This window comes from Mustela nigripes, chromosome 6 (genome assembly GCF_022355385.1).
Source record: "Mustela nigripes isolate SB6536 chromosome 6, MUSNIG.SB6536, whole genome shotgun sequence".
In the NCBI taxonomy this organism is placed as follows: Eukaryota; Metazoa; Chordata; class Mammalia; order Carnivora; family Mustelidae; genus Mustela; species Mustela nigripes.
The window spans coordinates 13319300-13340828 of NC_081562.1; the positions used below are offsets into that span (position 1 = coordinate 13319300).

Below are 21529 nucleotides of genomic sequence, written 5' to 3' on the forward strand. Positions count from 1 at the left end.
GAATTCCTTTTGTGCAGATAGCCATGCTTTATCACTCAAGGCTAGCACATGGGAAAGCCCAGTTACACTGTCACTGAATCCCAGTCCCTTCTGCCTCTGTTTTTTTGATTTGTGAGGATTTGCTTTCTGCTTTGCCTCCGTCCCCCAGGAATCCTGTGGGCACTAAGGACCCAGGATTTGCCCTCCCTGGGTCAGCCCTAGTGCCCTGCATGGGGATGGTGTTCCCAGGGGACCAGGCTGTTCTTCCATCGTCCTTCTGCTTTCAGGGGCCCCCGGCTTTTATTAGCGACCATCTTTCGCTGTGCAACCACATCATTCCAGCTCATCATTTAAATCTCTGACTTCAACCCCTCCGGTGGCTTCGGGTCGTCTCAATTTCTCACAAGCAACAAGGATGTTTGGTGTGACCTCTGTTGACCTAGCAGCCTTCTCTCTAGCCAGTTCCCTCTCTCACCATCTACACAATCCCATCTTGTTTAACCACACACCACCTTCTCTAGCTTCTAGGCCTTGGACCTCCAGGTGTGCACCGGTATACCAGCTCTCAGAAAAGAATGAGAAAAGCCCTGATTCGTAGTATGTACCCCTTTCTGGGGTATAAATTCTCCCAGGAGCCAGCCAGCACATCCCGGGAGTCGGGCAGTCTCCTCTTCTCTCTTCACCTTGCTGATACTAGGGTGGTGTTGGGATTTAGTTCAGATACTGCTTCTCCTAGGATGACTTTCTTGACCGGCACCCTCCTGTCCCCTGCCTGATGGAGGCTCATGTTTTCACATGCCTCCTTGCTGACATGGGTTATAAATAACACTTATCAGAGGGGATCGTAGTTGTGTGTGCTGGGAAATCTCCCTTCTGTTTTCTGCACTCGGTGGATGGGTACCAGCTGCATTTCGATTCATTTCTCCAAGCCCATACTAAGTACAAGGTCAGAGACCGAGAAGATGTCCAACAAAGGTTTGCTGGATGAAGGCATGTTTTGACCTTAAAAGGACCTTTATAGTTAGCTCAAGAAAAAACAAAAAACCTTTGTTTCACGTTGATGGAAGTCCTAATCCTGCATATTTCAGTTGCAAAACCTGCAGCTCTCCAGTTTGAAAAGGGCGACATGGTGTTATCTAGGAGATATAGGTAGATGTGTGCCCAGAAACCTAGGAGTGGGAATTACAGCTCAGTTTTTACCTAAAAATATAGGAATCAAGGACTCCTATTCCAGCATATAGGAAGCCCTAGGGTCCTTCTAGTTCTGGTCTCCTCTCGGTCTCTCTTTGACCTCTACTTTCTTGCTGTCTTTCTCTCGTGCCCCCTCTCCCATACCCTCTCCCTTTCTGCTTCTCCTTAGTCATCCCCTGTGTTTTTCTCTTTCTCTCGTTCATTCTCTTCTCTTTTTTGTACAACCTAGTGAGGTCTTCCGGTCCCAACTCCTTGTGACCTGTGAGCGTAGGCATGCGCCACCAAGGGTAACTTCTCTTTTATACCGTATTTAAAGTTTCCATGAGAATAACCGTGTGGCTCAGCTTTGCTGGTTGAAGCCCCCAGTAGCCATCTTGGGTCAGGAATCTCTGGCCGGTGTAATCCGTCCAGGAGGAGGACAGAGTCAGGCTGGGAGACACGGGTAGTGACAGACGTGTCTAGGACATTCAGAAAGATGGCACCCTCTGAACGGTGCCATCCCAGGCTGAGTCGAAGCTAAAAATGATAGTGAATTAGAGTGCGGTGTGGAAAAGCCACTTCACTCTCATTAAAATAACTGTGGATCTGGATGGAACGAGTTCAGTCATGTGGCCACGTGGCCAGCCAGTTGTTGGCTCCTGTTGTTTCCACCCAATAAGAGCCCAGGTCTATTAAAAATAATCATGGCTTCAGCTTCAATGATTGCCTCTGGGAGTCCAGTCAACACATTAATTAATTATCCTCAGTGTGAACAGATTTCCTCTAAAAAGCCTCCTGTCTGTTTATTTTCTTAGCCTCGTTCTGTGCCTTCCAATTTGTCCAACCCTATTCCCCTCATAAATTGGTCACTGTCTTAGATTTCTCCCTAGCGTCTGGCTTGCCTCTGTATAGTGTTTTCTTCCCGTGAGCCAGCTGTGGTTCTGACGGACCTCACTTAGCCAAGAATCTTCAGAGCAGGGGAGTGGTTCTCTGCTTTGGTCGGCCTCTTGGATCAATACCTCAAGGTATTGACAACCTCGGACATTGGGTCTCTGGGGACAGTCAGTGTGCTAATAAGGGACCATGAGCCGACGGCAAATAGATAGGACATTTGGCGTGGTTGAAAGGCAAGTAATGAAACAGAGAAGGTTGTCTGCACTACAGAATTGTGAGCCTCTCTTACATGGCGTATCTCCCCAAAGTATTACAGGAACCTGGAGATTAGAAAGAGCAAAGATTTAGAGCTGAGATGGGCAGTGGAAGTAGGGTGACTGTTAAAAAGATCTCCCCGAGGTGGGAATTAATGACGAATGGAGCCGGGAGGCATGGCACCAGAGGGCGGGAATGACGATGAACAGCCTGGCTCTTGGGGACCACCTGACTTTGGAGGAATGTGTTTGAAATGAAATTTCCAGACGTGGTCCGTCAGGTGGATCCCATTTGTGGTTTTAGTCATCTTCGCCCTTCGTGCATTAACTTCCCTTTTTTATTTGCTGTGCCAGTGAGACAAGTCAGTGCCAGTTGGTTTCCTAAGCAGTCTTTTGGGATTGTTCACAAAAGAAGGATCTGTTGCATCCCCAGCCTTCACACATAAACGGTGGTAACAGTGCTTGTATCCCAGGGTGGAAGTAGAGGGTCCCGGAATGGATTTATTGGCCCTAAAGGGCTCGTTGGTGGTGTTTTTGGATTTCTACAGGATTGTACCTCGGACCCCAGGGAAGTACTGAGTAGGTTGGAGGAACTGGTTCCTGAGAAGGGCCTGGGCTTTACCAATGCCATCAGGAAGAAAGCCTTCCTCCGGGGAGCAGTCAAGAGCAAGTCTACAGAATGCTCTTCCTTTGGGAGAAAATATTGGTGACTGACTCCTCGTTAGTTGGAGGCACTAACTGGGATCTGTCGCTGCAGATCTAGAGCATGGCCCCATCGGATGTCTTGGTGGAGGGCAGAAGTGTCGCATTGTGTGGGGGGTGGGGGGGCGGGGGAGGGAAGGAAGGGAGGAAGGAAGAAACCCACCCACATGACTCCCAAACAGAAACATTTGGTCTGCTTGGGGAGGCGGAGTGTAACGTACGTAGCGTGAGAGGAGTACCTTGGGTGTCCGCCGGGCATCATTGGGGGGCTCCTGACGCAAGAGCCAGCCCACCAGATAAGCGTGTATCTGTCTTACCATACGAGACCCTGGAGGTGGGAAGGGGTTGCTGTCAGTTCTGATGCTCAGTGATCTCGGTCCTCTGGTTGGGCATCTCTGTGGGTCTCTGGATTGTCTCATGCTGGCAAGGTGGTTGCAAGAACTCCGGGCACCAGCGAGCGCTAAAAATGCTCCCCTCCCCGACAGCCCGTTTTTAAACATTTACCACACACCCCGGCCTCTATGTCTTATATTTGTAGCAAGTAACATGTCGTAGAGGCTCAATATATACTTTCTGAATGAGTGCACAGGTGCCAGATAAAATACAAGACTCGGTTAAATTTACACTTCAGATAAACATCAAACAATTTTTAGTAGAAGTGCAGCTTAAGCATTGCACAGGCTCACTCCTACTAACACATGATTAGTTCATCTGAAGTTCAAGTCTAACCGGGTGTGCTGTATTTTTATGTCCTAAATCTGGGAACTCCCGGGACATCACAGTGACTTTATGGAGATGCATTTGAAGGTTTGCCTTTTGTCTCCCAAAGCGAGGGCTATCTGTTGTGATTCTACTTAAGCATTTGGGCTGAGGTGGAGAGTGGAGTGTGGATTGTGCACGGAGTTGGAACAATTTATCTAGGGGGAAACATGAAATTGGAACTAGTAGTTAGTGATGGAGAATTAACTCAAAATTAAATTGTGGATGGCCTGTAACTCCGTAGAGAGATTTCTTCGTGTTGCTTTCCGAGCAGTGGAAAGCAAGCCTGCTGCCAGCTGGGATTCAAAGCCTGTCAGTGTGGGTCTTTTTCTCCGTGACATCTGTCTGTGATCCCATGAGCGGTTAGAGCTGTTGGAAAAAGTAGCCACTTTAGGCTGCCCCGTCTGATGTCGTCAGAGTTGTGGACCGGGGCGGGGTGGGGTGGGGTGTTCGGATTTGTGATCCTCGTCACGTGTCCTGTCCCTGGACTGGGGTGCTCGGGGAAGAGAATTTCTGAACTGGGCACTTGTTCGAAATACGATTTCCTGGGTTCCACCCAGACCTGCTGCAGCAGATGTCCCAGAGGAATGGGGCCCTGCATTCTTTGCTCTTAACCAGCCCTCAAGGTGACTTTGCTGCCTGAAGTTTGGGAGCCACTGTTGTCAAGTGTGGAGGAGCTTTCCGAGAATGTTCTCTTTGCAGTTCGGTAAACGGGCTGTTATGAGCCCCGCTAGGCTGGGCTTAACAGCGTTACCGACCTGCCCAGTAGGAACCTTGGCTTAAAAGAGCAGGATGGCAGGGGGTGTGGTACCCCCCAGGGAGGGCTCAGTGGGCCCTTTGGTGGTGAAATGCCTCACACGCGCTGATGCTAAGATGTGGGAAAACCCCGGGGAGCATGACCTGGCCAGTAAGTGACCCAGTTAACCTCCTGCAGCCAACCGCTTGCTCTTGCCTGGACCTCAGTGACTGGCGGTGCCCAGGGAGGATTTCAGAGGAATTGCCTTATTTCTGATTCTCTGTTGCCCAAGCTTCTCACGCACAAAACAAAGGGCGGAAGCCCAAGGACTCCAGCCAGCCCAGTGTGAGTTAGGGTCTCCTGTTTCCCACCCAGGCTGTTTCCTCTCTGTTTTACTACCTATCCCCCTCACCCCACCCCTTCTCTCTACACTTGCACACAAGCCCTTCTGACAGCAGGCCTTCTGAGGATGAGAGGGGACTGTCGGTGACGCGGGTTCCAGAGGACAGCCTGGAGGGGCCACGAGCCCTGGGGGTGGGTCAGGTCAGAGTTCCGATTTCTAAACTGCATGGGGGGGTGTGGGGAGGAGCGGGGGTGGGGGTGGTGGAGGGCAGACGCAGTGACTCAGAAGGAGCAGGTCCCCTGCGGACTTGCTCAGTCCGGGCAAAGGGCTGCTGAACCCACAGTCAGAGGGGGTGGTGATGAAACGAACTTCTGAGAGATTGAATCCCCCTGCCCACCCCCCCACCCCCCAGCCTCAGTGCATCTTCAGCGGCCTGTGCTCTGTACTCCTGAGGTCGCCACTCCATGTCCTTCCGTGACCTGCGGCAGCTCAGGTTGGAGTTCAGAATGCCATCCGGGCCAGAGTGCGCTCGGCATGGGTCAGAGGTCCGTGTGTGGTTGGTTGGTCCTTAGAGAATTTCCTGGGGGCAGTGACAGGCCCGTGTAAGCACAGGATGGGTGGCGGCCTCGGGAGACGGTGTCACGATCCCTTTTACCTGGACTTTGTAGATTACTCATCTAGTTTCTTTACACCCCTCCCCCCCCCCCCCCCTCGGTTTTTTGTTTTTGTTTTTGTTTTTGTTTTTTGGATCAGTTTGGTAGATTTACATGATGGTTCTTAATTTAGCATTTATATGATCAAAACCATCGCTGCTTGTCTTATTTTGTGGTGTCTCCTGTCTCCGTTGGCTCTTGCTCGTTCGATCTCATAAAGTAGGTTTAATTCTTTTCCCCTGTTTCCCAGTGAGGCTCCGGGCTTGGCGAGGTAAAGGGTATGCCCAAGGGTGCATGGAGCTGACAACTCGAATTGTTTCCAGGCAAGGGCGATTCTTCATTTCCAGCCTGTCCATCACCATGGTGGTCGGATAGTAGGAACTTTAAGCTGTCGTAGCCCACTTAGTGGAAAGACAGGAGCCAGTTCCCTAGTTGCCTAGACCATCGTGCGAGTAGATCGGGTTCATCATCACCAGCGGGGGGGGGGGGTCGTTTTTCAAGGCTGAATATCACAAAGGAAGAGAAAACAGACTCATGGGTTTACTAGTTCGTGACTTCAGGAATTTATACATGGAGGGGGAAAAAAAAATCCCCCTAAAACAAAATCATCACCTAGATAACGAAGGACCATCAGATTAATACAAAGTCAGCCTGGTTTGCTGTCTCCAGCCCCGTGTGCTGGCTGGTGTGTTTAAAAATAAACCAGTGAGGGGCTGCCTGGGTGGCTCCATCGTTTAAGCATCTGGGTCTTGGTTTTGGTCCAAGTCATGATCTCGGGGTCCTGGGACCAAGCCCCGTGTCCTTGGCTCCATGTTCAGCAGGGCGTCTGCTTAAAGGATTCCCTCCTTCTCCCTCTGCCCCTCCCTCACGCACATGCTTGCTTGCTCTCTCAAATAAATACATCTTTAAAAAACCAAATAATTAGAAACCACATTAGGAATGGACCCCAAATGGTAACTGATGTGCTTCCAACAACGGGGCGCGGGAGGTGCCCTGCCTTCATATACTGGAGGCATGGCAGGGGTGGGGCGACTCTCTGTGAAGGGCCGTTTGAGGATACGTTTTAATGTGGTTCCAGAAGGAAGTGGACCTAGCCCTCTCCTTTCTCTTTATCTGATTCAGGGAAAGGAGGGGGAGCTGAAACCTTTTTAAAAACCAAGTTCATCCATTTCTTTAATGATCATCTGAACAGCTAAACCTTCTGGGACTATTATATATAATCGTTCTCCAAGCTGTATCCGTTTTCCCTGGTCTGTAGATATATCTATCCCTCTCCTCCTTTTTAAATAACACTGATTAATTATAAGAAAATAGATGTGAAATGAAGCTTTGAGCTTCTTAGCAAATCTGAGCCCTCAAGTGATGTGATTTTGCTCTCCAGATGAAGAGGTTCATAAAGGGGAGATTTTGAGGACAAACAAAACAAATTAGCCACAGGGATAAGGCAGTTTCAGTGGCTGCAAACGAGTAGCAGTCATCAGCACTGTAGATACTAAAGATGGACCATCTGTGGGCACACCTGCCATGCAGGGAAAATTCCTGGAAGTGGTACAGTTGGTGCCATAGGAACATAATTTAAACCTGACTTTGGTGGAGGCTGGTGAGGAATGCAGGGGCCAAGGTTACTGGCTCTTTCTCCCCCTGTTGTTGCTTCTACTTTTTTTTTTTTTTTTAAGACTGAGTATGTTCGTAGCTTTTCTTACTGGCCTCAGTAGGATGTATGATACCTACAGTGTGTGTGTGTGTGTGTGTGTGTGTGTGTGTGTCTCCCTCCCTCTCTCCATCCTTTTCTCACAACTGCTGTGGCTCTAATCACTCTTGGGTCCCTCTGGTTCTCTACTTGTCCCTTTCTGTGTCTTGACCACACTTGGAGCTGAACTAAGATTTCCTGATAATTTCCCATTGACAGTGGAGTGGAGTGTGTGGCTCATCTAGCTGTCCAGTGGCTAGACTGTCATTCTAAGATGCTCATAGCCACTGGGCCCCTGGTCTCCGTGAACAGTCCCCACTTGTGTTGCTCACCTCTTGAGGGCCTCTGGTCCCAGGACCCATCTGACCCCGCCTGCCTCAAGACTGCTTGGACATTCAGGGAAGGGCCCGATCTCCAACTGAGGAAGCATCCTTACTGGTGCAGCACTAGTCATGTCCACTGGTTGGCTTGGCGTCCAGGTTTCTTGGCTTTCCAACCAAGTTAGCATCTGCTAAGATGCTAACCCCCTAAGATTTTATTTCCCCCTAAGATTTTATTTTTATTTATTAGAGAGGAGGGAGAGGAGCAGAGGGAGAGGGGCAAGCAGGCAGCCCGCTGAGCACAGAGCCCAATGCAGGGCTCAGTCCCACAACCCTCAGATCATGACCTGATCCCAAATCAAGAGTTGCACACCTAACTACTCAGGCCTCCCTCCCAGGTGCCCCATTATCTGCCTTCTTGTTCTTCACCCCATAAGGTTATTGACTAGGGTAATGGGTATGATTAAAACTCCCTAGAGTCAAATCAGCACATGGTACAGTTCCTGGGCCTGCGATTTTTGCTATAGTTCCTCCTAGCTTGCTCAATACCCAGACAGTTCATGTCCATGGTCCTCACTGGATCCAGAACTAGCCATTCTGTAGGGGTAAAAAGAGACCGTTTTAGTCTCCCATTGATGCTTTGATTTACTGTCTCTTTTCTTCTGAGAATCTTTTATTCTTTAAAATCCTAGCCTTGGGGCGCCTGGGTGGCTCAGTGGGTTAAGCCGCTGCCTTCGGCTCAGGTCATGATCTCAGAGTCCTGGGATCGAGTCCCGCATCGGGCTCTCTGCTCAGCGGAGAGCCTGCTTCCCTCTCTCTCTCTCTCTGGCTGCCTCTCCGTCTACTTGTGATTTCTCTCTGTCAAATTAATAAATAAAATCTTAAAAAAAAAAATAAAATAAAATCCTAGCCTTACACTTGTTCCCTGGGTATTCCTCAAAGGCTTAACACATCTTAATACAATTTATATTGCATTATTCCATATTCTTTTTTTTATTGGTATGGTAGCCACCATACAGTACATCATTAGTTTTTGATGTTTGTTCCGTGATTCATTGTTTGTGTATAACACCCAGTGTTCTTCCATATTCTTCTAATTTTCTTTTTTCTTTTTTTTTTTTTTTTACCTTCTTGAATTCTTTTCAACACCTTCTGTCATGAGCTGTTGTCTCCTGCTTCTTGGGAAACTGCCCATGGTAGTTCTTTGCTCATAGAGCGACTCCAGTAGACATTGATTGAATGACAACGTCTTTCTCCAGATAGGAAACAGGGATGGTAGTGTCAGATGCTAATGGTGAAGTTGTCCTTTTTCTTACCTATCAAGTGTTTGGCAAGAGAAGAAAGTATTCAGAGTGGTGCTGGGATTAATTCTAAGGGCAAAGTTTAATTGATCTTGGGGTTTTCCATCATTCTGTGCCTGGACCAAAGCCATTATCTGCAATGGCAGCTTATCACTGCATTGTTTCCATGGGTGCTGCTGCCCTGACCTGCTGGCTGGGGAGGAGGAAGATACACTTCAGAGAAGAAAGATATGGTTTTGGGTCTCATGTAATCCTGAGCCGTCAAGCAGCTGTCCCGGGGTGTTACTTCCTAGAACAAAATCGTGGAACTAAATGAAAACCGGGAAGGGTCTTTCGATGTTACCTTGAGCACTCTGTCCATTCGTACATACTTTCATGCATTCAGCAAATATTGACCAGGAAACCACTATGTGCAAGGTTTTCCACAAGGCACCATCAAAAGGCTCTTCGGAAGCAAGAAATCCAATTTGGAGAATATGCATCAGTCACGGGGGCACCTGAGAGTTGTGATCCTCCAGTCGAATGGCTTGTAATGAAGGTTTTTTTAAAATTGGCGCATTACAATGGAGAATGGCTCTGCACAACTCTGGTGTCTAGACAACCCTAAATCAAGGAAAATGAGTCATGATGATAGGCAGTTACTGGCTCAACAACCAACAACAAAACCGTTATAATCCTTGAGCTGTCTTGGCATGCTCAATGCGAATGACTACTTGAGATAAAGTTAGATCTTAGGTACAAGTCCCCGTGCTCACTCTGTTTGGCCCTGTGGCCCTCTGGTGAGCTACTTCACCTTCTTGTGTATGTCCTGTTCCTCAGAGGTATAAAGATGGTAATGACTGTTATGGGTTGATTTTGTTCCTTTCGAAATGCATCGGCTTAAGGCCTCCGTACCCAGTCCCTCAGACTGTGACTGTACTTGGAGAGGAGGTCTTTATAGAGGTAAATGAGGTAAAATGAGATCACCTGCAAGGCCCTAATCCAGCATTCCCGGGGCGCTTATAGGCAGAGGAGATTAGAAGGACTCAGACACACATGAGGGCCCACTGCAAGACCAGGAGAGACGACCAAAAAGAAACCAACTCTATTGGCACCTAGGTTGGGACCCCGGCTTCCAGAACTGTGAGGGCCTCCACTTCTGTGCTTAATTAAGCTCTCTGGTCTGGAGTGCTTTGTTACGGCAGCACGAGTAACTTTGTGCAGGGACAGTCCCCTGAAAGCAGGCACTGGGAGTCAAGAAGGCATATAATGTCTAGCTTCGGGGTGCGGCCCATGGCAGGAATCCTGAGTGGACCGAGCGGAAGTGGTTCCGGTCAGAGTCGCCAGACAGGTCTCCGGGTACATCTTCCCACCACCACCACCACCACCACCACCACCACCACCACCACCACCTCTGTAGGTAGACCCAGTGCCCGGGGCACAGTCCCGATGATGACATTCTTATTCAGAAAGCAGCTCCGCCGGGTGCTGGCCACTCTCTTCCATGTGTGGGGGACTGTCACACCGCAGCACCGGGCTTCTCCAGACCACGGGGGACCTTGATGAATTCTGAGTGTTTCATCCCAGGAGATGGCCAAAGGGGTTTTTTGCGAGGGTCCCATGGGGCTGTATGGGGCCTGTACCGCCCTCGGCCTGTTCTGGTACGTCTGCCTCTCGACACCTAAGGTTCAGTCCAGCGGGCGTGTGGGTGTGCATGTCCACTCGCTGGCCTCCACCCGGTGGCTCTGTGGACCTCTCCAAAGCCAGGTACCCACCGGCTCCCTCGTTTCTGTCTCTGGCTTCCTCAGATGTGCTAACTCTTGTGGATTTTTTAGGGGGGTGCCCGCCCCAGGGCCCGCACGGTACTACCAGAATCACAATAGTGACATCAACCACTCGGGTGTGTGGGTAGCCTGTGGGAGGCAGCTCCATCTGGAAACTAAAAAGGGAAACAACAATCCTCTTCTTTTACTTCTAGATTTTTCTGTATCTTTGCAGGTAGACAGGGCCAAGAAGGGAATTCACAAATTGACACTCCCCCGCCCCCCACAGCAGCTTGATTTTTCTTTTTTCTTTTCTTTTCCTTTTTTTTTTTTTTTTTTTTTTTAAAGTTCCTTTGATTCCAAAGAACAGGGAGCAGAGGAAGGCTGGCTGGGAAACCAGAGCCATCGGAGAAAGGGGAGGGGGGATGATGCCTAACGTACCCAGAGTCTTGCTTGTTTGGATGATCTTGGTTGTGTGCTGCAAACGTAGCCGTAAAGCCCCCAAAGAGGAGCCCCAGAACGATTTCCAGCTGTTGACACCTGGAGACTTTCTCAGCGACAATGGAAAGAGCTTCTCTGGCAAAGCCAAACTTGACTTGATGGATTTTGTTATACGTGGCTTGGATGCCTTGTGTATGCACCTGGGCATTTCCTGTATTTCCCTGATGGGCGCTTCGTAAACACAGTCGGGCTGGTTGTGCCAAGGGGGGGTGCAGTCCTGGGAGGTCTCCCTTTAGCAACTGGCAAGATGACAAGGAAAAAGACCCATCCTTCTCGTGGCAGGCCAGTGAGAAAGGGAAACTAGGGTGGGGATTCCTTTTCTCCTTCCCATTTCTTTATCAGTCGTAACATTCTTCAGCTGGAATAGGTCTCCAGGGTCCGTTCCGGGTCTCCCGCGATGATAGCATTCTCACTTGAAGATGGACGTAATGATTTCTTTTTTTTCAGGCTGCCTCCGACCTGCGACCGTGATGTCAGCTGTGTGGGATCTGAAAGAGTCTGTGTTGGTTGCTGCTTTAGGGCAGAAAAGGGCCAACCCATGGGTTTCTGTCTGTGCGTTTTGAGGCAAAGGGAGTATAAGATAGTGGGTTAGTTGTGCAAGCGATCTGGGATCCAGCTATCTGGTCTTGGTTTGCTCCATCTTTTCTTCTCTGTAAAGCGATTCAGTCCATTTTTACTAGAATCTTGCTGCCGCCTCCAGAGGAGAGTCTGAAATTACATCAAGTTATTTGTCTTATAATTAGTCTTTACGAGGCCAAGACTGACTTGCCCCAGATTGCACATTGAGTTACTGGCAGAGCTGGGTCTCGAACCTGCGGCTTCTTTCCCATTATGATGCTCTTGCCCTTAAAAGGGAGCTCCTTCTGCTTTCTAGGAACTGCTTTCTGCTCCATCCCCACTGCACAGGCTCCCCCTGGGAGAAGTCCTTCCTGTTCTCTCCCAGGCTCTAATGAGAGGTAGGTTCGGGGGCGTGGGGGAGTTGGTCCACTAGAGGCCTGTGCAGGCTGGTCCTCGTGCTCATTGTTCGTGTAATGGGAAGCAGCCCTCAGAAGAGAAGGACATGTATTTGTATGCAGCTAGTCGGAATGGCACCGGAATAAACAGCGCACTCATCAAACTACACAGCCAGCGGCACAGCCAGGAAAGATGAACCGAAATGGAATGCTGATTTTTCTCACCACCATCTTTGGAAACCTTCCTCGCCACCCACCCGGTCTTGGTAACCGTTCGCGGCAGCCTAGCCTTCCAGTGCCATGCTTCGGCTTCGGAGACAGCCCCTGTGCCGATCCGTTTATTGATGGATAAGTTTATCATCTGTGGAGGGAAGTTGCTTCCCCGAGCTCCATTGCTTTCATCTGTGGACTGGGCAGACCCACGCCTTGCTCAAATTGCGATTGGCTCACTGACGGCGGGCTTGGGAGGATGTGCTGGTTTACGTAACAAAGCAGTACGCAGTCTAGTCCCTGGTCTGTGGTTATCTCAGAAAGTGAAAGCTGTTGTAGCTGTGTGGGATAACTCCGAGATCTGAATAATTCATCAGATGCAGCGGAACTGGGGAGTTCGGGGACTTAGAATCTTCTCCCCGCCCTGTCTCAAAATAACTCCAGATGGTAATAGCCTGTTGGGGCAGGTTGCTTTAGTTGACACGACCTCACTCTTGTCGTCAACCAAATGGGGCGATCAGAGCACGGTGTGCTATCGAAACAGGGGCAGGGAAGGGGAGGTGGCGGGCAGGGAGCCGGATTGCAGTCAGGCCTCCATCCGTGGCTGGTGGATTGAATTGTTGGCAACGCCAGCAGCGTTCTTTCTGGAGAGTAAGCAGCGAGTTCACCATAGGAACTATAAATTGTGCTTTTACCCTTTAACTCAGGGATTCTATTCTTAGGAATGTACTGTCCCCAAATATAGATCCTAAAAGAAAAGGGGGAGCAGGGAAGAGTGGAGCCTGTCAGAGCGGTTCCCAGCCGTGCGAAAATAGCTTGGGATTGCAAACTCTGCACGTGCTCAATGTTGTGCCCGATGTTGTCCGCCCTTTGCAGGGTTTCAATGCCCCCCCCCCAGAGCGCCCCCTACAGTCCTGGAGAAGGTCGGACGCATGGAGAGAGCGCTGGGCTTTCAACTCAGGGGAGGTCCCCGTGGCGAAGGTGAGGAACCACTATTTTAACTGATGCCCAGGGAGGGGTAGGGATTTTTGAAATCCGTTCCACAGTCTGCTGAGCACCCTTCTCAGGCAGAGTCAGGGAGCCAAGGCACTGCCTTGGAACCTCCGCAGGGCCTGGCCCATGGCCTCTGGGGGTGGTGGCAGTGCCAGAGCAAACCCAGCTTGTTCAGATCCGGGGCTGCTTAGAGGCCACCTAAGCAATCCCTTTGGCGGCGAGTGACATTCAGTAAGGGGCACAGCTGGCAGAGGCCCTGAAGAGCTGAACGTGGGCTCAGGCTGTGCTACACGCTGGGGGGTGAGTGGGGGCCAGGGCACAGAACCTGGAGGCTAGCCAGAATTTTATATCCGAAGCCTTTCCGTGTGCAGACAGAGACTTGTGGAGATTTGGGGAGCATATGGGGAGGTGGGGTGTCTCCTCTGCCTGGCATTCTCTGATGGGCCCTGTGCCTTGTGACAGCGGAGCCCAAGGAATGGCCCTCAGTCACTGGAGAATCAGTGCTCTGCCCCACCCCCCCCACCCCCCACCCCCTCGCTGCCCCCAACTTAAGAGTGCGGCCCAGGAGGGTAGTAATAGTCCTTTCTCAGATGATCATTGTGGGGGAGGGATCTCAGCAAAGGAAATGTTCACAAAGCTTTTGGCCCTAAGTGAGCACTCTATGCACATTGGTTGCCTCTCCCCTTCCTGGTGGGGAGAGAGCATCCAAACGGGAGTTTTTCAGGCACACCGCAGTCTTCCATCCAGGATTTGGGAGGGGAAACCCTCAACGCGGTCCTGTCCGGCTGTCTGCACCCACACGCTCCTACCCGATCGCTGCCCTCCCAGTACAGATGCGCCTTCCAGAACCTTAGAGTGGCATGGAGGGGGGCGGTTAGTGATAGAGTTACATATTCCAGTAGGTTATTCCTCCTTTTCATAATGTCATTACAGTCCATGATAAAAGAAATGAGTCAATAAAATGGAGAATTAGACATGTGGTAATTCCTGAGATTTAAGATCAGAAAATGTGACGATTCAGTGCTTTCGCATGGACGATCTTATTATATCATCCCTCTGCTTAATATCCTTTAGCAGCAGCTCCACATTGAGGATAAAATGGAAACTCAGCCTGGTGCACAGATCCTTTCGTGGTTTGGCCCATGGCTGCCCCCTTCCTCAGTTCCATTTTTTCCCATCACTTTCCTTTAGCATTTGTGAAGATGCCCGTCAGACGGCATATGTGTGTTCATTTCCCATTGCTCCTCCAAGGAATCACCATGAACTTTGTGGTTTCAAACAATGCAGAGGTGTTCTTTCCTGTTCCCGGAGGTCAGAAGTCAAACATCCATCCCTCTGGGCTGAAGTCAGGGTGTCACAGGGCTGGTTCCTTCCGGGGGCTCCGAGGGGACAGTCGTTGCTTTGCTTTTGCTCGGCTTCCAGTGGTTGCCTGCATTCCTTGGCTTGTGACCCGTTCCTCCATCTGCAAAGTGTGTCCCTCCATTCTCTGCCTCCAGGTTGCACAGACTCATCCTCTGATGCCTATAGCTCCTGCATGTCTCCTAAAGACCTTGTGATTGTGTGGGGCCTACGCAGATCATCCAGAATAATCTCCCTGTCTCCAAATTCTTTAATCATACCTGCAGAATCTCTTTGGACTCATGATGTAACATTCATGGGCAGCCTCGGAATTAGCCCTAGGCATCTTTGGGGCACCGTTCTTTAGCTTAACTCAGTACAGTTCCTTGGTCGCTCTCTACCCAGTATTCTGGCTGCCTGGGACACCTTTTCCTGCTGCCTTTGTGAGGCTAATCCCCATCCCTGCTTCAGAACCCAGTCCTCAGGTCTGCTCTGGGAGCTGACCTCCGCTGTCTCTTGCCGTCTTGATCTGGTAATGTGCCTCTCTGCTTGCCTAAACCTTGAGCCTGTGCCCTCAGTAGCATCGCCACACTGTCTGATCATGTAGGTTCATTTGTCTGCCTGTCCGGGTAGTCCTTGGGAACAGGGACAGCACTATCATCGCCTTGCTCTCCGTATTGTGTGGGCCAGTAGCTGCACTTCATAGGCACAAGATGATGGATGCCCAGAAAGGGGGTCTGGGGCAGGAACCAGGCTACCCACTGTGGAGCCCTCCAGAGCAGAAGCCCTCTCTCCTGATTTCTACAGTCCCGTGGGCCTGGAATGCATTTCCTCTTGGGAGCTGCAGTCCCCTGGGTCTCAGTGTGTCAAGGTCCCATGTTTTCCTGTCCCTTCAGCTGTCTAATTCCCTCTTTGTTGGGCTGCAGTAGATTAGCCTCCGTAAAAGCGAATAGACAATTTCCTATTAACATTTATATTGCTTTTCTTTTCTATTTCTTGGCGAGGCTCTGAGGACTGGGATGGCTGCGGAAAATGTTCTTTCATCTAAATAATGTCCCTGTTGGGGGCTGGATTCCGGCTTTTCGCTGGGCTGTGGAGAAGAGTGGGTGGGGTGGACTCATGAGCCCAGGAAGAATTAAGGCACAGAAGCCAACCCAGAAACTGCACATTCGAGTCTGTAAATGTATACAGAGTGCCCACAGTGTGTCTGCTCCCGCACTAGGTCTTGGTGTGAAGAATTAGTGTCTGGTGCTTATTAAATGGTTACTATGTGCCAAGCATTGTTTCAGGTACATTAATTTTAATGTCCTTCTTGGCTTCTTGGAACTGAGCTTTACAGGGGAAGAAACTGAGGCACAGAGAAGTTGCCTTCCACGTTCAAGGTCATGCTCTAATAAGTAATGTGGGCTCCAGAGCGGGCTGAGAAGGCCCAGAACAGTTCCTTCTCCCTAAAATGCTCGTGGTCTGGAGGTCGCATTTAAGTTGGCAGTGCCCCCAAAGGCGAGGGGGAGATCGGCGGGTTTTCTGGGATTTGGAAGGGCATTCCAGGCGCAGGGAATAACGAAAACAAACGCAGGGACGTGTGAAAGTAATTATTTTGTTCAGGGAAGAGCGAGTAAGCAAGCAGTTCAGGGTAGCATGGGTCGCTCTTCAAGTTGTTCGGAAAGGATGACTCGGTGAAATCTGGAAGGACAGACAGGTGTAGCTGGAGGATGGATTTCCTCGCTCTGTGGTCCGGAGGAGAGGAGGGAATGTCGACAGTAGTGTCTCCCCCGCTGTCGTGGTCCTTCACATCTCCTGGTCTGCAGGCCTGGGGGGGGGGCGCTGGAGAGTCTGCTCCTCCGACCGGCTCCCCAGCCATGCTGGGTACCTGGACCGTACTGAGCGGGGATGGTGTGGAGGGGGCCGCGGGTCTGCGGTGGGGGGGGGGGGTGTGTGGATGAAGATGCTTGGAAATGAGCCCCCCCTCCCCCAGCCCCATGCCATTAGGCTGAAAGGTCGGATGGCTCTGTCATAGTGTTCTCCGGAAGAATGGCAGCAGATGGAGAGGAACATGGGGGCTCGGGACAAAGGTGTTCAGTAAAGGAGAAGGACTGTGGAGTGTCGCAGATGAAGAGGAGGCTGATGGAAATAGTGGTGAGTCAGGGACAGCGAGGTGCCACCGCGGGTGACAGCAGTCCCCAGGAGCAGGGACTTAAACCAGACGGAAGTTGATTTCTCCCCCACATCCAAGCAGTTGGGATGTTGGCGGTAGGTTGGTGTGGTGGTTGAGTGGTGTCATTCTCAGAATACTCTGTTTCAGGTGTTCTCAGCAGTAGTTTCCATCTCAGCGTCCAGTATGGCGCTAGAGCATCAGTGCCCTCAACACAGGCCAGCAGCCAAGAAGAAGCAGGGATGAGGCTGCCAGAATAGGCGCAGGTCGCCACCGGCAAACTGCCTGTAAGTGGCCTTCCTGAGGTCCCATAGCCAGGCTTGGCTGCTGCAGAGGCCATGATATGTCGTGTTGTCTCTGGCTGCTTTGCTCCCCTGAATGTGAGCAGGGTTCTGTTCCTAAGCAGGAAAGGAAGAACGGACCTGGGGTGGCAACAGGGCAGTCCTTGCCCCAAGGAGCATCCGTGGTAAGACTAGAGCAATGGGGGGACCGTTGAAGTAACCAGGCTCTTAGAGAGTGTGTGAGTGATGGCCCCTTATGCTCACAGACTCTGAATCTTCTTCTCCCGGTTCCTCAGGATGCGGGTCGTTCTCCTCTGTCATAGAAAACCTGTCCCAAACCATCTTCTCCTACAAGATTCCGTTCCACTGCCACCACCTCCGAGAAGCCCACCAGGGCTCTCGAATCAGAATTTCTCCTCCTCCCCTGAACAGAGCATGGCATCAGCACCTCCGTCAGCTGTCCTCTTCATTCCGTTTTGTGTTTTACTTAGTCATTGGCATGTGTACTTCTTTAGAATGTGAGGCACATTCAGCTCGCGGCACAGAGCCTGGTACACCATGAATTCCTAGGACATTTTAGTTCAACTTGCATGAGTAGTTAAGCTTGAGTGTTCAAGCTGATGGCGCTGGGTGTTTTTCTGAGAGCAGTGCTTTTCAAACTCTAGTATGAATCAGAATCAGCTGGAGGGTGTATTATAACAACCCCGTACCTCACTTCTGATTTAATAGGTCTTTAGGGCGGTGGCAGGGGGCTGCTAAGAATGTGCATTTCTACCAAGTTCCCAGAGGACACTGAAGCTGCTGGGCCCGGGACAGCCCTTCGAGAACCACTGTCCTTGGCAAACACGCAGATCTGCTGCTTCCCCCCAGGGTAACCTGTGCCATAAATCAGGCCTGAGAGCAGACTTCAGGATGGAATACAGAGAAAATAAGTCAAGGGATAAACCAACAGAGAAATATTTGGGACCAGGGGTGCTTTGGAGTCTTGTTCCCCAGTTTTTTTTCCAGGCAAATTCTGTTTCCTCTAAATACCTAGATGCTGCCAACTGTAAGAGGCACTGTTACTTTATATAAAGCCAAGAAATTAAAAAGGGCTTTTAATTAAACTGCGATACAATGCTTTCTTATCCTGCTGAATCATTCTTTTGTGCTTATTGAAAGGGCCCTTTTAGGCCTCATTAGATGGGTTTTTATCATATTTTCTTGCTATGCTTACATATAAAGCAAAGTCTTGGCAAATATGTCGGTTCTGGTATTCCTAAAGCTTCTTTACGTTGGAGTCTCACTCTTCAGAAGGCTTCCTCGCCTCCCTGTCCTTGCCATCTCCGTTTTGCTATATTGTATCCTCTTCCTCATCCGCTGTGAGCATCCCATTTCCCTAAGAATTCCCCAGAGAAGACACCCGAGCCCACTTTGGAGCTCTGTGGAGCTAGCCTCCTCCTGGCTTCTCTTTCGGGAATGTTGCTAGCACACATCTGATTCTCCACCTCCTCCTGCCCCTTCCCACCACCATTTGGTTCATGGGGTTGAAAGACTGCCCTCTTCCTCCGCCTCCAGGATTTTTACTGAAGCCAAAGACACCCATTCTGCAAGTTCTGAGAATGTGCTCAAAGGGGCAGTCATGTTACTACTTCCCTGTGGTCCTGTTTCTGCTGGAAGCTTCTTGATGTCAGAGATGTTACAATGTTGGGGTGCCTGGGTGGCTCAGTGGGTTAAAGCCTCTGCCTTTGGCTCAGGTCATGATCTCAGCGTCCTGGGATTGAGACCCGCATCAGGCTCTCTGCTCAGCAGGGAGCCTGCTTCCCTTCCTCTCTCTCTGCCTGCTTTTGAACTCTGTCAAATAAATAAATAAACTTAAAAAAAAAAAAAAAGATGTTAGAATGTGAAAACTGCTTGGTCTTAGACTCAATTAAAAAAAAATGTTTTGTTTTTTTTTTAAATGAGCACCACAGTCTAGGCACATGTTTTCACAGTCACAGCTTTTCACATAACTGGTCTGTTAGTATTTATGACAGTTGTCCAAGATTAGCTCCGTGACCTGTTTTAGAGATGAGGACCTTGGGTCCCCATTAAACATGCAAACAGACATTCATTCATTCTCCAGCCATTTATTGAGCTCTTACTCTGTGCTAGCCACCATTATAGGTACCGGGGATCCTGAAGTGGAAAATTTTCCAGGGGAATAGTCAAGAAGTATATCTGTAGGGTTGAATTACTGAAGTCCTGTAAGAAAAGTAAGTCGGGGTATGCTGGGTGTTAGGGAGGCCTTTTTGAGTAGATGCTAGAGTGAGGTGAAGGTACACACCATACAGATATTGAAAGGATAAAGATTTGACCCAAAGGGAATTACAAGTGCAAAGATCCTGTGGCAGGAGTGTGTTTGTCTTATTTGGGAATGGGAAATGACAACTTCTACAACACTTTTCTACAACACTTCTGACCCCAGATGCTTGGAGTTTTGTGTTTTTGTTTTTGTTTTTCCCCCACCGGTTGTCCATCTGCAGATAACAACTGGATATCTTACAATTCCATTTTGACACTAACTGTCCAGAGTTAGTACAGATCACACAGGTTAAGGGCTTTACCCCATAAGATGGTTCCTACTTCATACTCTAGTCATAAGACCCAGGTTGCTACCTCTACTTGACCAACCAGCTGTAAATTCAGAGGTTCCCGCAGCCCACTCTGGAACTCAAGAGAGTGCTTTACTTAGCTGTTTTATTTTGAAAGAGCCCAAATGTAAGCAATGCATAAGGCAAGGTACGGAGGGGGCGGAGGTTTCGCGTGCGCCCTTCCCTGGCATGCTGCCTTCCCAGGACCTGCGTGTGTTCATCAACCCAGAAGGTGTCAGAACCCCGTCACTGAGGGGGTTTTATGGAGGCTTCATTACATCAGCCTGATTGATGAAATCATTGACCACTGGGGCTTCATTCAGTCTCCAGCCCCTCTTCTTTCCCTGGAGTTTGGGCATGGACTGGGGCTGAAAATGCTAACCATCTCATTGTGCCTTGTTCTTTCTGGTGACCAGGACCCATCCTGAAGCCACCTAGGGTCCCCGGCCACCGGCCATCTCATTAGCAAACACAGGACACTCTGGGATAATAAGAAAGTCCAAGGGATTTTTAGAACTGTGTGCCAGGAACTAGGGACAGAGACCAAATGTATGTTGAACACAGCAAGGAAACCCGCTGTGTTGGAGCAGTGGCAGCTTGAAACGGTTCGATAAACACCATGTGGGGATGTGGCTGAGCTGAAATTTCTAGATCTTTGGGCTCCAGGTCTGGAGTTTGTCCACATGCAGGTGAATGTGAGAGACCATCGTGGATTACACCTCTGTCTTTTTCCTGAAGTGAATTTCATCCTTCAAGAAACAAACGTCTTGATTGATTGAGCTCCAGTGGCAAGTGGCTGTTCCGCAGCAGAAGAACATGGTCCTCATTGGCACAGTTGTGTGGCCGGGAAAGTGCCCGTGGCCTCTGGTTCTTGAGCAGAGGTCTGACCCGCCCAGGTGGAGGTGGCTGCACGGGTGGGAAGGTGGGCAGAGGAGACCATGGGAAAGCAATACAAACATTTCATTCCCAGGGCATGTTCTCAAAATAGAATATGGACTTTCAACTCTTTCTTCTTTGAAGAACACAGCGCCAGAGAGAGACTCTGGCGGCACTCTCTAGAAGAAAGGACAGAGATCAGGGTTTTGATCCCAGCTCTGCCAGTAATTAGCCATGGGACTCTACCTATTAGAGTTCGGTTATAAGCAAGAATACACGAGTTTAAACAGAAAAGTGTCTGTGGCCATTATTGTGCACAGAATTCCAGAAGAAGCTGCAGGCACAGGCTCTAAGCCGAGCCGTGAGTAGCAGTTCTCCACGACACACAGAAGCAGACCACCAGGGAGACTGTGGTTAAGCAGCCGCTGAGACCGCTGCCCCTTGAAGACCACACCCTGTGTGCTGGGATCCGGGTCAGGAGTCCGGGTGCTGTGTTTTCTTGATATTCGTGACAGTCAGGACTGGATCCAGGATCGAACTTCAGATGCCTTGGAAAGAAATGAACATAGCTTGCTGAGGCTTGCCAGAAAAGAGTAGAAGCAGTAGGAGAGCTGCCCCCTCTCCTGATGTCCTGCCTTTCCAGTCTCCCCGGGTTCTGTGTGCATGGTAGAACCTCAGTTTCACAGTGAGCGTCCAGGAACTGGACAGGAGCTAGTAGGGGTAAAGGAGCTTAGAAAATGTCTCTTATGGGGCACCTGTGTGGCTCATTCGGTTAAAGCCTCTGCTTTTGGCTCAGGTCATGATCCCAGGGTCCTGGGATCGAGCCCCGCATCGGGCTCTCTGTTTAGTGGGGAGCCTGCTTCCCCCCCATCCCCACCTGCTTCTCTGCCTACTTGTGATCTCACTCTGTCAAATAAATAAAATCTTTTTTTTTTTTTAAGATTTTATTTATTTATTTGTCAGAGAGAATGAGCACAGGCAGGCAGAGAGGCAGGCAGAGGCAGAAGGAGAAGCAGGCTCCCCGCTGAGCAAGGAGCCCGACGTGGGACTCGATCCCAGGACGCTGGGAT

The 21529-nt window shown here is 50.0% G+C and overlaps 1 protein-coding gene and 1 non-coding gene across 7 annotated transcripts in view; both read left to right on the forward strand.

The window, feature by feature from the left end:
• Positions 1–21529, forward strand: part of LARGE1 (LARGE xylosyl- and glucuronyltransferase 1) — a 524421-nt gene that overhangs the window by 169812 nt on the left and 333080 nt on the right. The window lies entirely within an intron of this gene.
• On the forward strand, positions 13294–13430 carry LOC132021043 (small nucleolar RNA SNORA76). Its single transcript, XR_009405221.1, has one exon. It is a non-coding gene; the product is annotated as a small nucleolar RNA SNORA76 (small nucleolar RNA).